This window comes from Balaenoptera musculus, chromosome 16 (assembly GCF_009873245.2).
Source record: "Balaenoptera musculus isolate JJ_BM4_2016_0621 chromosome 16, mBalMus1.pri.v3, whole genome shotgun sequence".
NCBI classification, from domain to species: Eukaryota; Metazoa; Chordata; class Mammalia; order Artiodactyla; family Balaenopteridae; genus Balaenoptera; species Balaenoptera musculus.
In genome coordinates, this window is record NC_045800.1 from 37,505,081 (window position 1) to 37,519,357 (window position 14,277).

At 41.5% G+C, this 14,277-nt stretch overlaps 1 protein-coding gene across 2 annotated transcripts in view; it reads left to right on the plus strand.

The window, feature by feature from the left end:
• Positions 1-14,277, plus strand: part of LIPA (lipase A, lysosomal acid type) — a 107,608-nt gene that overhangs the window by 28,095 nt on the left and 65,236 nt on the right. The gene's annotated exons all lie outside the window — the stretch shown is intronic.

Here is a 14,277-nt window from a genome sequence, read left to right on the forward strand (position 1 = left end):
AGGATTTGGAAAGTGAAACTGATTTAAAATCAAGAGGAGGAAGAGGTATGTCATGACTCAGTAGAAGTAAATTGTTTAAAAATCATGACTGCGGACTTCCCTGGCGGTCCCGTGGTTAAGACTCTGTGCTTCCACTGCAGGGGGCATGGGTTCCATCCCTGGTGGGGGAACTAAGATCCCACAAGCCTCGGGGCGCAGCAAAAAAAAAAAAAAAAAAAAAAAATCACACTCCCAGGAATCTGACCCTAACTCTAGGGTGGGTCCCAGGAAATTGCATTTTTAATAAAGTCTGTAGGAGATTCTGATGTAGGGGTTTTTGGGAGCACATATTGTGAAAGACTGCTCCAGAAATATGTTGTAAAAAGTAACTTCGTCAAGTCAATTTACTTGTGGGAGACAATTTGCGCCTTGAGACCTGGATTTAATTCTGTGTGTTATTTACTAGCTCTGGGATTATCCATGAGTCAAATCACTGAGCCTGATTTTTTTTTTTTCCCCCATGCTAAATATAAGAAGACAAGCCCTGGAGTAAACCCTGAGCACTTTCAATCTCTGAGGTCTAAGGCAATCGTTCAGTTTTTCCAGCTATAAAATGGGAAATAGTAACACATATAATATTGTTGGCTAGCTGCCTAGCTGATAAATTTACATATTTATGCTTTAAGCTCTGAAGGAGTGACAATACCCTGAGAGATTTTTTTTTAAATAAAATTTTCTATGATGTAAATATCCGTGAAAATATAGGGAGTATAGTTCTCACGGCTGATTTGAAGATGAAGGAATTGTCATTTGCGTAGGAGAAAGGCTCCCTCCATTCTGAAGCTGCAGAAGGTAGAGATGCTTGTGTAACAAAACTCACACCTGTTTGTTTTTTCCCAACAATGGGCGTACCATAAGATACTTTGAATTCAGAGACTGTGTTATGTCCAGCCAAAGTAACCTGCAACTGGGAAAGGCTGTAATTCTGTTGGTTGTCTGACTTAACAATTTGTTATCCTGGTAGTGATAAAGTGACATCCCTTTATACCTTTTATAGTGTCACCCAGGTAAGAGGGGCCCCTGCTTTTGGCCCTGTGCTTTAGAGGGCCCACATACCACAGACACACAAAATGTAAATTTGTTAAGGAACACATGGCGTCTCCGTTACTGAGAAACTGGTGCTTAATCCTGGCAAAGCGAGACTTGAAACCTTAAACATCCAGCCCAGGGAAACTGTGTCTCTATCTCTTGCCTTCTTTGCTCAAAGAAAAAGGAAATTGTGTCATGAAAATTTCTGTGTTGTGAGGGTGCTGATTTTAGGGATAGACACTACTTTGAAGTGCAGAAATGATCGGAAGTGGTGAGATCAGAGAAAAGGCAAATTTACTGAACTGGCCAAAGCCTTCCTCTCAGCCTGAATGCAGTAGATCTTACATTATGAAGTTATTTTCCAGTACAGTTGCACCAGCTGCCCATTTCTTGCTGCTTTTCTTGCTCTAATTCCTGGCTTACGCAGCACTCATGAATTAGCGTGGTATTTGCAACAGCTGCATATGGTTGTTGAATAACATTCTGTGTGTTAAGAAATTCGTAGTGTGCTTAAATTTGTACACATGTACATTGAGACTTACACAGTGAATCACATTTTCTTCTGCTTTTAAACTCTTCCTCTGTGCCAATTTGCTGATGAATGGTTCCTGAGAATGGGTATTTAAAAATAAAACAAGTGGGACCAGATTTTCATACCCACACCTTACTCAGAAAATAGAATATAGAATTTCTCCAACATGTCTCTTGAGTGCAAAAGTAATGATGGTACTTAAAATGTTAGTAATAAGAAGGGCACAACACAGTGCCAACAAACTTAGAGGTTAAAAATAGAAGGTGATGAAAGGAAAGCTTGCTTTCTTTGTATACATTTATAACAAGAGTACTCATTCTTTTTTTAAATAGCCATATTGAAATATAATCCACATACCGTACAATTCACCCATTTAAACTATACAATTCAGTAGTTTCAGCATTTCACAGAGCTGTGCAACCGTCACCACAGTCAATTTTAGAATATTCTCATTACCCGAAAAAGAAGCCCTACCCCCCTTTGCTGTCATCTCCAGTTCTCCCATCCCTCCCAGGCCTAGGCAACCACTAATCTACTTTCTGTCTCTTATAGATTTGCCTACTTTGGACATTTCATATAAATAGAATCATACAATATGTGACCTTTTGTGACTGGCTTCTTTCATTTAGCATAATATTTTCAAATTTCATCTATGTTGTAGCATGTATCAGTAAGTACTTTATTGCTGAATACTATTCCACTGTATGGAGATACTTTATTTAATACATCAGTTCGTCAGCTGATGGATCCACCCTTTGGCTATTGTGAATACTACTATAAACATTCATGTACAAATTTATGTGAATGTGTGTTTCCCTTTCTCTTGGGTATATACCTAGGAATAAAATGGCTGGGTCATGTGGTAATTCTGTGTTTAACCATTTGAGGAACTGCCAAACTGTTTTTCCAAAGGCACTGTACCATTTTTACAGAAAAGATTTTAGTCAGTTTCCCTCTTTGTGGCCTCCCAAGAAGGTGTAGATTACCAGTAATGAGGCAACTATGCTGTAAATCATAAGGAAATTTTGTAATTAGTCAAATCAAGTTACTTCCTTCCCCAAAAGAGATGATGGGGGAAATGGTGGAGGAAGGTAGGAAACAGGAGTACGTGGTCTCTCGTTGGAACCCACATTTTCCACATTGGCATCCAGGGTTGACGCTGCACATGGTAGGGATCCCAACACGGTCCTATCCGTGTTTATCTTCAGGATTCTCGCACTTGCATGCTTCCAGTCGCACTGGACACACATTGTGCAAGTCAGCTGACATGAAGTGGAAAGAAAGATGAAAGTTCTGTGGAAAAGGGGGCTGGGGCAGAGGCTGATGAGTCTTTTGCTGAGGATTCTGAGGCTGAGGAATAGTTAGTATCACTTAGAGCCCAGGCAGGATGAGAGAAATTCTCCTCACTCCTTCATGGGCATCAACACACTTGAGAACGTCTTTGGCCGGGATATCAGCACTCTCCAGGTGACAATCAAATACAGAGAATGACGAGCTGTATTGGAGCAGTTTTGTGGGCAGAAGACATTGTGGGTGCTGGAGCCATGCAAGAGGCAGATGTTATCAGATAAGTCTGACAGACTTGTTCATCCACACTTAGGAGACACCTGTTGGGGGCTTGTTATTTATCTGGTGAGTATCTGAGGGGAGGGAAATGCACTGAGAGATATGGTTAAGAGCCAGGGAATTACAAGTCATTCCAATTAATGTGGCTCCATTTGTTATTTCTGGATAGTGAGATTTCAGGAAACAAGAGCTACATACATAATTGTTTTGATTGTTTTCCAATCATTTCTCTTAGCTTTAAGTCCTCGAATAAATATTAAGTGTAATATGACATACATCTCTTCCCTACCCTTTCTACCTTTTTTCCTTTTGGGCTCCTGTTCCAGCAAGGGTTTTGGTGGCATGACATGCAAGGACAAGGTCACATACACCTGGGGTACCTTCTTTAGCACTCCGCAGGTGCCGACGGTCCTCTCTCAAGGTCAGCATGCCTGCCCATCTTACCCTCCACTCAGAACACTCCCAGTTTTTCTCCTCAGGCACCAGATCCGATAATAAGTTACTCAGACCAAGTGAGCTAAATCTTGCCCTGCAATGGACACTTGTCCAAGTTAGTGCAATAGAATAAGTTTACCTTTGCGGCTGGTGTGAATTGTATTTTCCACCAGAGGCCTCTTGAGAAACAAGAGAGACTTCATGGCTTCCTGTCTCTCTCTGTTCTTTACTTAACAGGAAAAATCCTCCCACGTGTCTGTAGATTGCCTCCAGGATGGGGCCTAAAACAGAATTGGAGATACTCCTCATTTCTCCTAACGGACATCAGAAGAGGAGAGAGAACGTGGGTGGAAGCACAAGATGTTAACAAGATCTAGCAGAGAAAAGGGCAACAGCCCACCTGCTTCCTTATGGGGGCAGGGTGTTTATGTACACGGGGTGCTTGGTGGTGGTGTCAGGGTGTAAGCTGAAGCCCTGGACTCTTAAAGCTGTAGAAGAAATGGTTGTTCTATCCAGTGGTCATGAAGTTAGACCAGTCTGTGTTACATGGAACCAGTTCATGCTCAGTGTAACATTGTATTTATGAGTAGTTGAGTCTGGAAGATTTAAGGTACAGCAAAACGTCAGAAAAACCAGAACACGCCTTTATGTACCATCACATCTAAGTTATTTATTAATTAAATCGATAACTTTTTCAGGCATCCACACTATGTATACTGATGATCTCAAGTGCACACCACGCTATTTTTAAAACAAAAAATATTCACTATACTGTGCATTAAACCTCCAGGTCTTATTTATCTGCCGGTTGGAAGTTTATACCCTTAAACTACATCTCTCCTATTTCCCCCACACCCCAGCCCCTGATAACCACCATTTACATTTAAATTAATTCCAACAGGCAATCATTTTGCAACCCAGAGGGTGACTGGTGGTCTCATGCTGGGTCAGCTGACTGTTTTGATTCACACCAACCTTGATGTCTGTCCCTGGTCATTCAATATTTACCTAGAGAATCCCAATTGCCCCAGGCATACCATGACTTTTGTGGTTTCCCTCAAGATTTTCAGGGTTAAATGAAGTTTTATATCACCTAATATACAATATTTCTAATGGGTGAAAAAAACCTCCATTATTATTTCCTAAGACCTTTCACTAGGTCCTTAACCACCAAATAATTCCTCTGTCCAGCCGCTTTCCTATCATCTTGAACCTGGGCTCATCAAAGCATTTTTGAATAAAGCAAGTCTTCATGTTATAAAGAAATTTTCCCAACAGTGGCTAAGAAAATGAAATTTTCTCCATATGATTATAATCTACAATGACAAACCAGCATTCTCCTCTCCTTCTCTTTTGCCTACTCTTTCCCCATTCCTACTGGTAAGACATTTTTCCATATAAGTTTTAAAGAAAAGTATTATTTTGGTTTCTAGCGTATTGTACAGAATCTACTTTTTAATCCTTCACATGCTGTGTTATGATTACAGGGGGGGCAGAAAGGAGGCGAAATCTCCCCACATGCCTCCTGGAACTCTTGTATTGTGGTTGCCTGACCCCATTTCTTCTAGATATGTTCCTTCTAGATTTGACCTGTTCTCTGCTCTCTTTTTCTAAAAACTCTCTTCCCCCTTCAGTTAATGGGGCAGTTGGACTCATGTTGTTTGTAGAGTTTGTAGAGACAATCCTAGATGGAGGCTTTTCTGAGGAGGAGGGGGAAAAAGGCAGAAGGGAGAGAGAGAGGACACCCAGCCCTCTCTAGGCTTTGGTCCCCCAGCCTTTGGATGGACACAGCACATTAGTGTCTATGCAGGGTGTCGGGGAGGGGAAATTTCCCCTTACCCTTTGGGGTTCCTCTGGCTGATCTAATAATTAAACTGACACAAGACAAATGAACAGGAGAAAATCTAAGTTAATTTCATACATATGGAGGTCTCATAGATACAGCCTAAGAAGTGACCAAAGCAAGCAGCTTTTATACCTTTTAGACAAAGAAATAATAAATTTGTGAGGAATTGACAAGGCAAAGAAACTTGGGCTTGGGTACTAATTAGTGGAGAATCTAAGCAGACCTGGTTTACATAGCCTTCTCAGCCCTCAATTCCCTATCTCTGGCGACAAGGATGTCTCGCTACCTCCTGCTACAGTGAGGGTACCTTTCACATAGGAGATTTATTTCCTGCTTTCAGAGGAGGGTCAGAGTGTTCTTGCACTGGCTGTTTTCTCAAGCAACAAATTCAAAATAATCAATATGCCACTGGCATATTTTGGGGCAGCCTGCATTGAACTGTATCACAGGGCCAATCTGTACAGGATCTAAAATGACTCCAAGGATGGAAAAACATTGCTAAAAAGGACCACAGTGTTACAGGTGTGAGGTATCTGACTGCTTTATAGAAACATAGAAACAAACCCAAGACATCACCCAACAGAGGGAATGTCACAGTGCCAACTGCTCCCAAGAGGTCAGTTGGGAAATAGCCCCTTTACTGAGCCCCAGGACCTGCCCCCAATCTAGTCCCCCTCCCAGAACTCCCTGAGCAATTCAAGTGTTAACACTTGCCCAGCAGAGTTTCTCCTTAACCCTGATCCAGTACTGTTGCCAGGGTCTAAGTCCATGCCTATGCCATACCAGTTGTTAAATATTTTGAATACCAACTTGGTGGAAGGGTTTCAGCTCCCTTGCAGCAGTAGCCCTATGGGTACCACATTCCGATTCCTTATTCCTCAGCTAAAGATGCTAAAGGGATGAGGTTTCCAGAGTCCAGACCCCTCTCAGAGTGTTTCTCTGCTAGCTGCATTTCTCCATTCAGTCCCTGAAGAAACGCCAAGAGATGCAAAGCCTTAGGATCTGCTCCGTTTTTTGAGAGCTTGATTTTGGCAAATCTTTGCAGTCTGTTTCCATTTTTTCTCTCTCCTTTGACTCCTGGTTTATTTTCACACCCGTCATAAAATGGTGGATGGCATTGTCTTCACACTTCATTTGATACAGCTGAGAGTTGCCATATCGCAGATGGAGCACTTGTTTGGCTACAGGAGGAAGCTCTTTGCTGAATTCTTTTTGAAAGTAATACTCGCATAGGGAACTCTACCTAATGCACTGTGGTAACCTAAATTGGAGGGAAGTCCAAAAGGGAGGAGATATCTGTATGTGTCTGGCTGATTCATTTTGTCGTGCAGTGGAGGCTAACACGACATTGTAAAACAACCATGCTCCAAAAAAAATTAATTAAAAAAAATTTTTTTAAAGAATATCCTTTCCTTTTATTTTTTTCTCTCTATGTTTTGGCATATGTGTTAATTAAATACACAGGGAAGCAGAAATTGGGTGACTGTGGGCAGCAGAAGAACTAGGGAGAGGGTAGTGGGCAGGTCTCTGAGCCTGAGGCTCAGTTTCTCTAAATCAGGCAGTTTTTGTTAGGGATGCTGGCCCTCAGGTTTCTGCTTGTGAGGGCCTCTGCAGGGGCAGCCAAATCCATGGGAACTGATTTCAGTGGAGGTTTGATCTTATGTAGTTTTAAAGAAGTAATTGTTAAAATAGAAAAGTTCAGAAAAAAATGAGAATATAGACTGTCAAAATAACCAAAGGACCAAACAAAACCAATCTGATAAAAGCTCCAAAAGTTTGGATAGACAAAATCAATTAAGGATTTATGACGAGTTCAAATAATTTAGACAGGAAAATAGGAAGTAATAAAGATAAATTAAGGAGAACTAAGGAATTTAAAACATAGATGATAAAATGGAGTTGAAGTTCAGACAGACAATGAGGAGATTAAAATCATGATGGCAAAACAGTAAAAGAGTAGGAAATTATAAAGCTGAAATTTCAAAATACAAAAGCAAAATGCTAGGTAAGAAGGAAGAATAGAAATGAAGAGCAATGCAATGTCTTACTTCTTTGGCAATTTCTGTTCTTAACATCTCACTGAGTTGATCTATTAATAATTTTGTACTTGTTGTTTTCATTTTCCTTTGAAATTTAACTTTTACCCTCCTATGGTGTGCTTTTGAAGGAGTTCAGAACAAGTCTTCCCAAAATGTGCCACTTGGGCAAGTGGACTGTTTTGAGCGGAAAGCAATCAAGACCCAGTCAATTCAAGAAAAACTCTGACGTCTCCCTTAATTGCCTAAAAGAATTTGGATAGAGGACCTAGTCCAGGAAGAGAATTATCACGAGAGATAACTGCGAAGAATATGGGCTAGGGGTGATAAGCTGGGGAGACCTGGGCTGAGCCTGGAGATCAAATTCCTCTCTGTGTCCCATTGTCTCTGATGGCATGGCAAACACTTGTTTGCCAAATATTTGCTCTTCCCATCTTCCTGTGAATTGTCTTCCACCCTTTGCAGTCCCTGACCCTTACCCCCTTCTTCTCGGCTCAGAATGGCACGTAAGCCTCAATTGCCTGACTGCCTGTGGGTCTCATATTCTTGTGGGACCCCCGTATGTCCATAATTAAATTTGTTTTCCTCCTGCTAATCTGTTTTATGTTAATTTGATTATCAGAGCAACCAAAGAACCAAGAAGCGTACAGGAAAAAAATTTTCCTCCCCTACACTTTCATAAAAGGGGGCAAGAAGTGCGGCTAGAGAAGGAGGCTTACAAGGCAGCTAGCATTTTCCTTATGGGAAGTGCTCTTTTTCCTTGAGGGTGCCTTTGCAACTCTTCTGGAAAGATTTTTCATTCCTTTGTGTTGGTCCACTAAATAAATAAATAAACAAATAAGCAAAAACCAACGGAAACAGCAAATAAATAAAACCCCTATCTTGAATAAATTTGGAAATAAAAATCATTCATTGCCCTAAATTGTTTTTCAACATTGCCTATGTATTAAGTCCCTGAAATGTTGTTTATTCTTAAACAACTTAAATTTTTTTTTCATGGTATATATTAATCAGCTGTCTTATCAGGGGCCGATATTCTATATATTATGGATTCTGACATAGACAACCAATAGAAAACTGGGCAGTCTTGTGATATGGCAAGGATCACTCTTGAAATACTTCTCTAAATGGAAGATTATAGTCCCTCATTTTCTTCCTACCCCCTATCTTTCACTTTTTATACCTCCCCTCAATTTGATTAGACCAAGACTGGGCACCCGAACTCGAGTGGAAGCTGGAAATGGAACTGAGAAGGAGGGAGTGAGTGAGTCTTCCCTAGTCTTTATATGTTAAGAAGAGTGCTGTGCACGCTGGGATCTGATGGTGGCCCTATTCTGTATTATATGCTGCAGAGAGAGTGACCCAGATGCACACGGAGAAGACCCAGTGAATAGGTCCCCCAAGCTCCCCAGTGTCCCGTTCTAGTCCTCCTGGGGTCATTCTTGTCCTGTGCATGGATTCTAGGAACTTTAAATCAGTTTCTGCTCATTTCTGTTACTTGTAACAAATGGAGATGTAATTAACCCAAGTAGAATAAACAAAAAAACAGGAGGGAAAAACTCTCTGTCTTTTCAAAGCCCCGGACAGGTCTTAGTGAAGAGCCAGGTTGTCTGAGCCTCTTGATGTAACATGGCAGATGTGGGCCAGGAGAGTGCCTCACTTGGTATCTGACTTTGTAATGACAGCAGTCTCCCCTTGTAAAGTTCATGTCCAATCTGGTCTCTCTTCCTTCTCAGTAAGGTTACAGGAAGATTCCCTTAGCACATGAGCTCTTTAGCTCCTTTCTCATTGTATACAGGGAACAGAGAGAGTGAATACAGTTGAGATTATCTCTAACATACAAAACATATAGTCAATTATGCATTTGCAAGATAGAGACATTTAATATATACACGTATGTGAAATTCTTTTGAGTAGGCATTCAAAAGGCATCCAATTTCACTGTGTGGTTTTGAGTTTTTATTTCTATTGGTAAATCAGAAGCTGCTCCCAGATACTTGCTTCCTGGACTCAGACTTGTGAGATTTATGCCCTAGATGCCCCTAGAAATTCCAAATATTTACACAGCAAACGATTTCTTCCCTTGCTTCTTGTCTGGATGAAAGCCACAGTCACACCATCTACCAGGCATAGAGCCAGTGCTGACACCACATTGTCTTAGAGCAGTACCAGCACCACTGGGGTGGGAGGGGCCTACTGGAAATGCACATCTTTGGATCCCAAACCAGTCCTACCAAATCAGAGTCTTGGGGTTTGGGGGGAAGTATTTAAGCTCAAGTATCAGTCTTTAATAAGCTCTCTGTGGATCTTATACATGCTCGAGCTTGAGAACTACTGTCTTAGACCACAGGAGTGATGCCTGATGACAATCGCTATAGCTAAAGAATCAAAGGAAATGAGAAGAAGGACTGATAGGTCTGTATTATTATGGGAAAGATTCTAAGAGAAGACCATGCTAAAATTCTACGAAATAGGAACAAGGTTTCTAAAGATTCTGAGTTACTATAGAAACAGACATCTGAAAGTGTCTCAAATTATTATTTTTTTCCTATCAGGCAGACATGCTGACTAGTAGTGAAAATATCATACTTCCTCTAGGAAGTAAGTACTGGGGCTGGTACTCCTGGATTCTGGAGCTTCCAGGACTGAGGCTTGGGCATCCAGTCTGACTACCCCACCCTCAATCTGGAGAAAATAGAATAGAAAGCTCCCTTCCTACTCAATGAGCTAACACTTTCTCCCCAGGGAAATCTGATGTTTCTGGGGTATGAGGGGATTTTAGAGGTGGGGACTATTTTCTTCAAGCAGTCCATCTCCAATTCATACTTCAGGTAGGAGGACGCTAGCCAATCAGTAGAATTTTGGGGTAAAACATATTTCTGTTATTTTGCCAGCCCTAATGCAAATCTGAGATGAATGAACACATTAAAAGTAAAATCCACCTTAGCATGAAGTGGGATTGCTACCCTGAGTACACTTTTAACAATATCTGCTAAAAAGAGATCTTTTGTTAAATAAGAATCTTATTAAAAGCCCCTCACTTATTCCTTTCAAATAAGAAACATAGGACTGTCTACAGGAGCAATTCCCCCAGATCCATCTTTAAATGAAGCACCTGCTTAATTTAATCTCTCTCTCTCTCTCTGCCACCTACCTTTCTGCTTCGCTCTTCTCTGACCTCAGTTCTCCGCTTCCCTCTGAGAGATGACTGTAGGAAGCTTGACAGTGTGAGGGAAAAATAACTTAGGAGTACACAAGCCAGCATCCTAAAGACAAATATATGACCTACAGAGATAGATGAGTAGTAAGGCTATAAACAAACACTAAAGCAAAACAATTCAGGAAATTGCCTTTTAGGAGCATGGCTATTTAAGATTCGCTTTCCACAACAAAAATGAGTAGACATTTTCAACACAGTCAGAGAAGAGAGGGTCTTTGCCTCATGATTGCCATGCACTTCTCAGCTGTTCTGAAAGGCTGCAGTTCGGGCTACTGTGCTCTTCAGAGGTCTTCCTCCTCTGTTTCAACTGAATGTTAGGGACCTCTATAGGGAAGCATCAGCAGGTTCATTTGCCTAAATAGACTTTAGGAAAGAGAAATTGAAACTGTAAAGGGAAATTGGCAGGGCTCTAAGAGGAAATGAATCTTGAGTGTTGGGTAAGAGCCAAGCCCATGGGGTACCCTCCTTCCCCACCCCCTGCAGTGAGTCAGAACTTCTTTGTGAATTGTTTTGATGTCTTACATCAGCTGCCATCAAGGGAGCCCAACTCAGGGAAGGATACATTTCCCAAACACTCTGCCTCATTATTGGAATGTTAACCCATCTTCACTCTGTCCACCCTTATCACCAGGATGACCTGCTGGCCCCTGTAATGAGCAGTTATGTAACTTCCACAGGGCAGGGGAGTTTCATCTGTTTCACTTACTGCTGAATCTCTAGTTCCTGCAGTAATACCTGGCACATGGCAGGCATTCAAAAAGTAGTAGTTGAATGAGTGAATACATGATTAGAACCATGGGCTCTGATGTCAGTCTATCTAGATTTGAAACCAGGCTCCATTTATATGCTGGAAATTACTGAATGTCTCTGTGCTTTAGTTTCTTTCCCTGTGAAATGGGGATACTACCACTACCCTATGGTGTTTGTTGTGAGGATCAAATAGCTTAATACATGAAATGCCATTAGAATAATGCCTGGAACATAATAAGTGAATATCAGTTTTTATTATAATTAGTAACTAAAATCATGAACCAAAGAGACCAGAAGGGAAACTTCTAATGTTTGCCTTTTCCAGAGCTTTAGCTGACATTCCACGATCCATCATGATCACTAACCTAAGCCAAACAATTCCTAACATCTCTACACATTCTTGGCTTCCCTGAGCTCCACACTTTGAATCCCCGTGGGTCACCTTAGTATTTAGCATCTGCACATCTCAATTTGCAGCCAGAGTGGTTTGTTATGATAGAGGAAATGTGCTTTATCCTTATTCATATCCTTAATCATAAAGGGATTACAGTGTACATAGACTCAAGAGGGAAAAGGTAACCACACCAGGTGTCTTTGAGGTCAGGAAATTGCACAGAGTGTAGGTGAAACATTCCCAGTAAAACTGAGGTTGCTGATGCAGGTTATCCAGTTTTGGGGAAAGCATTATTTATCGTGGATTTTTCTGCGCAGGGCAGGGTGGAAGCAGAAGCTATGCTTCGTGACAATTCCCTACCCTTTTATTAGGCCACACAGCTAAGCCTATCCCAGTTGGTAACGCTTACTCGTAGGTCTCACTCAAGAGTTACAAGTTCTAGTTCTATTTACCAGTTGTATGATGTATTTATAGAAATGCAGGCTAGATGTACAAGAAATGCTGAAATAGGAAACTAGAACACTGTGGCTTTTGTTTTGGTTTTTGGAATTTGCATTCAAGAAGACTATTGGATAGAAATGTTTAAATCTTGTCAATAAAGGTCCTGGCTGGGGAGAAGCACAGAGAAGGCACATGGCCACTGTGTTTTGAAGTGCGTAGAGGTACTGATTTATTCTTCAGAAATCTGTGTGGCCAGTGCCTGTGTATGATGCTTTCGCAATAGGAATGCATCAGCAGATGAGGCTGCTGGGTTAGTTTGAGAGTACATGGTGTGATTGCAAAATAGAAACTGGAAAGGAAAATCAACTCACTCCTAGCAGTATTTCTGTTTAGAGGAAAATAAAACTTAGTGAGAGTTCTGATTACTCAGCTTGTTAGCAATATTTATGTGTCTGTGTCCTAAAATATAGGCCTAGGGCTGCCCCTGTCTCAGTCTAGACTAAGAGAGAGTCCTTATTTGCTGTTCCCCAGAATGAGGAAAGCCACCTTGAGGGGCTGCATCAGCTACAAAGTGGTATAATGCCTTAGTTCTCACACTGTCATCAACCCCCAGCAGTACCAGCGTCACCTGGGAACCTGCTATAAGGGCAAATTCTCAGGCTCCATTCCAGACCACGTGAACCAGAAATTCTAGGGGTGGGGTCAAGCAACTCATGGACCAATTAGATGTAAGAGAAAGTTGGGAAATGTAGTCCAAACTGGAAAGCCCCCTTCCCAATGACAGCATCATGCTATGGAGGTGGGAGCACTAATTTGGGTGGGCCATGAGTATCCTACTCTGGCCCTAAATACCCACACTGTACCCTTCTTCCCAAACACGGAACCTTCCCAAGGAAGTCAGCCCTTGGGAATCAAGGCAATCATTGCACCCAGCTCGTGATCAGAGATCTCTGGATGATTCACTATCCTCCCCAGTGATCTGGGTGTGACTCCTTGTGGTCTGGTGATTAAAAAAACTAAAAGACTAGATAAGGCTAGATAACTCCTGTGTACCACATGCAATGGTGGGGTGTGATAACTGTAATAAACACTCTCAGTTGAAAAACAAGGGAACTTGGAGGAATCTCAGAGTTCACAAGTCCGTAGCAATGATGAAATTCCACTAGATAAGCATTTTGAAGATCCTCTATCCTGGCAATGGTGGAAGTTTCTTAGTTAGACCCTGATTTTGCTCTCTGATGGGAATTATTTTGCCATTGTTCTCCATATCCCTGACTCCAACCTCTGGGAGTTCTTTTTTTGACATTTACTCTCTTATTCTCACCTCTTCTGCCCGGGCTAGGGGTTCTGTTTTTACCTTTTTGGTCTCAGAGACTCCTATACTCACATAGAACCTTTGTTGGTAGCATCCCTAAGGAGAGCATTTATTCAAACATTAATACCCTCAAAGAATGCCTCAAGTATTTGTCAGTGTTTGGTTCTGAGAATAAAAAGAGTATGAAAAGTAGATTATCATGGAAGCGTTGGTAGGTAAAAGAGAGATGAAAAAGGCCACCTAAAAGGGTAAAAGGGATAGCAAGAGTAGTCAGCAAACGTGTGGATTAAGTGTTCTCAGCATGGATATGAATTCCTGAAAAAAAAAATTGAAATTAGCAGTAGGAACATTTCCACCTCTCTCATCAGCTGCCTCCCCAGGTCTCTGGCAAAGCTTCTAGGGTACTTCACGGTTTCCAACCAATCTTTGCATCTGCCTTTAGACACCTTTTGTACTAACTATAGTGCTGCAGGCAGAGACCCCCAGGCTCATGCAAGGCCAAGCAACAGCAGCTAAAATTGCCCCTCAAAGTCAGGGAAGGTAAGTATCACTATGAAATAAAAACCGTGGTCCCTGCCTTTCTAGAGTTTACAATCTGATTTCAAGATTAAACTTTCACACATCTGATGACAGAGAGGCAAACCCTTCAAAACTGAAAAGCACATGGAATGGAC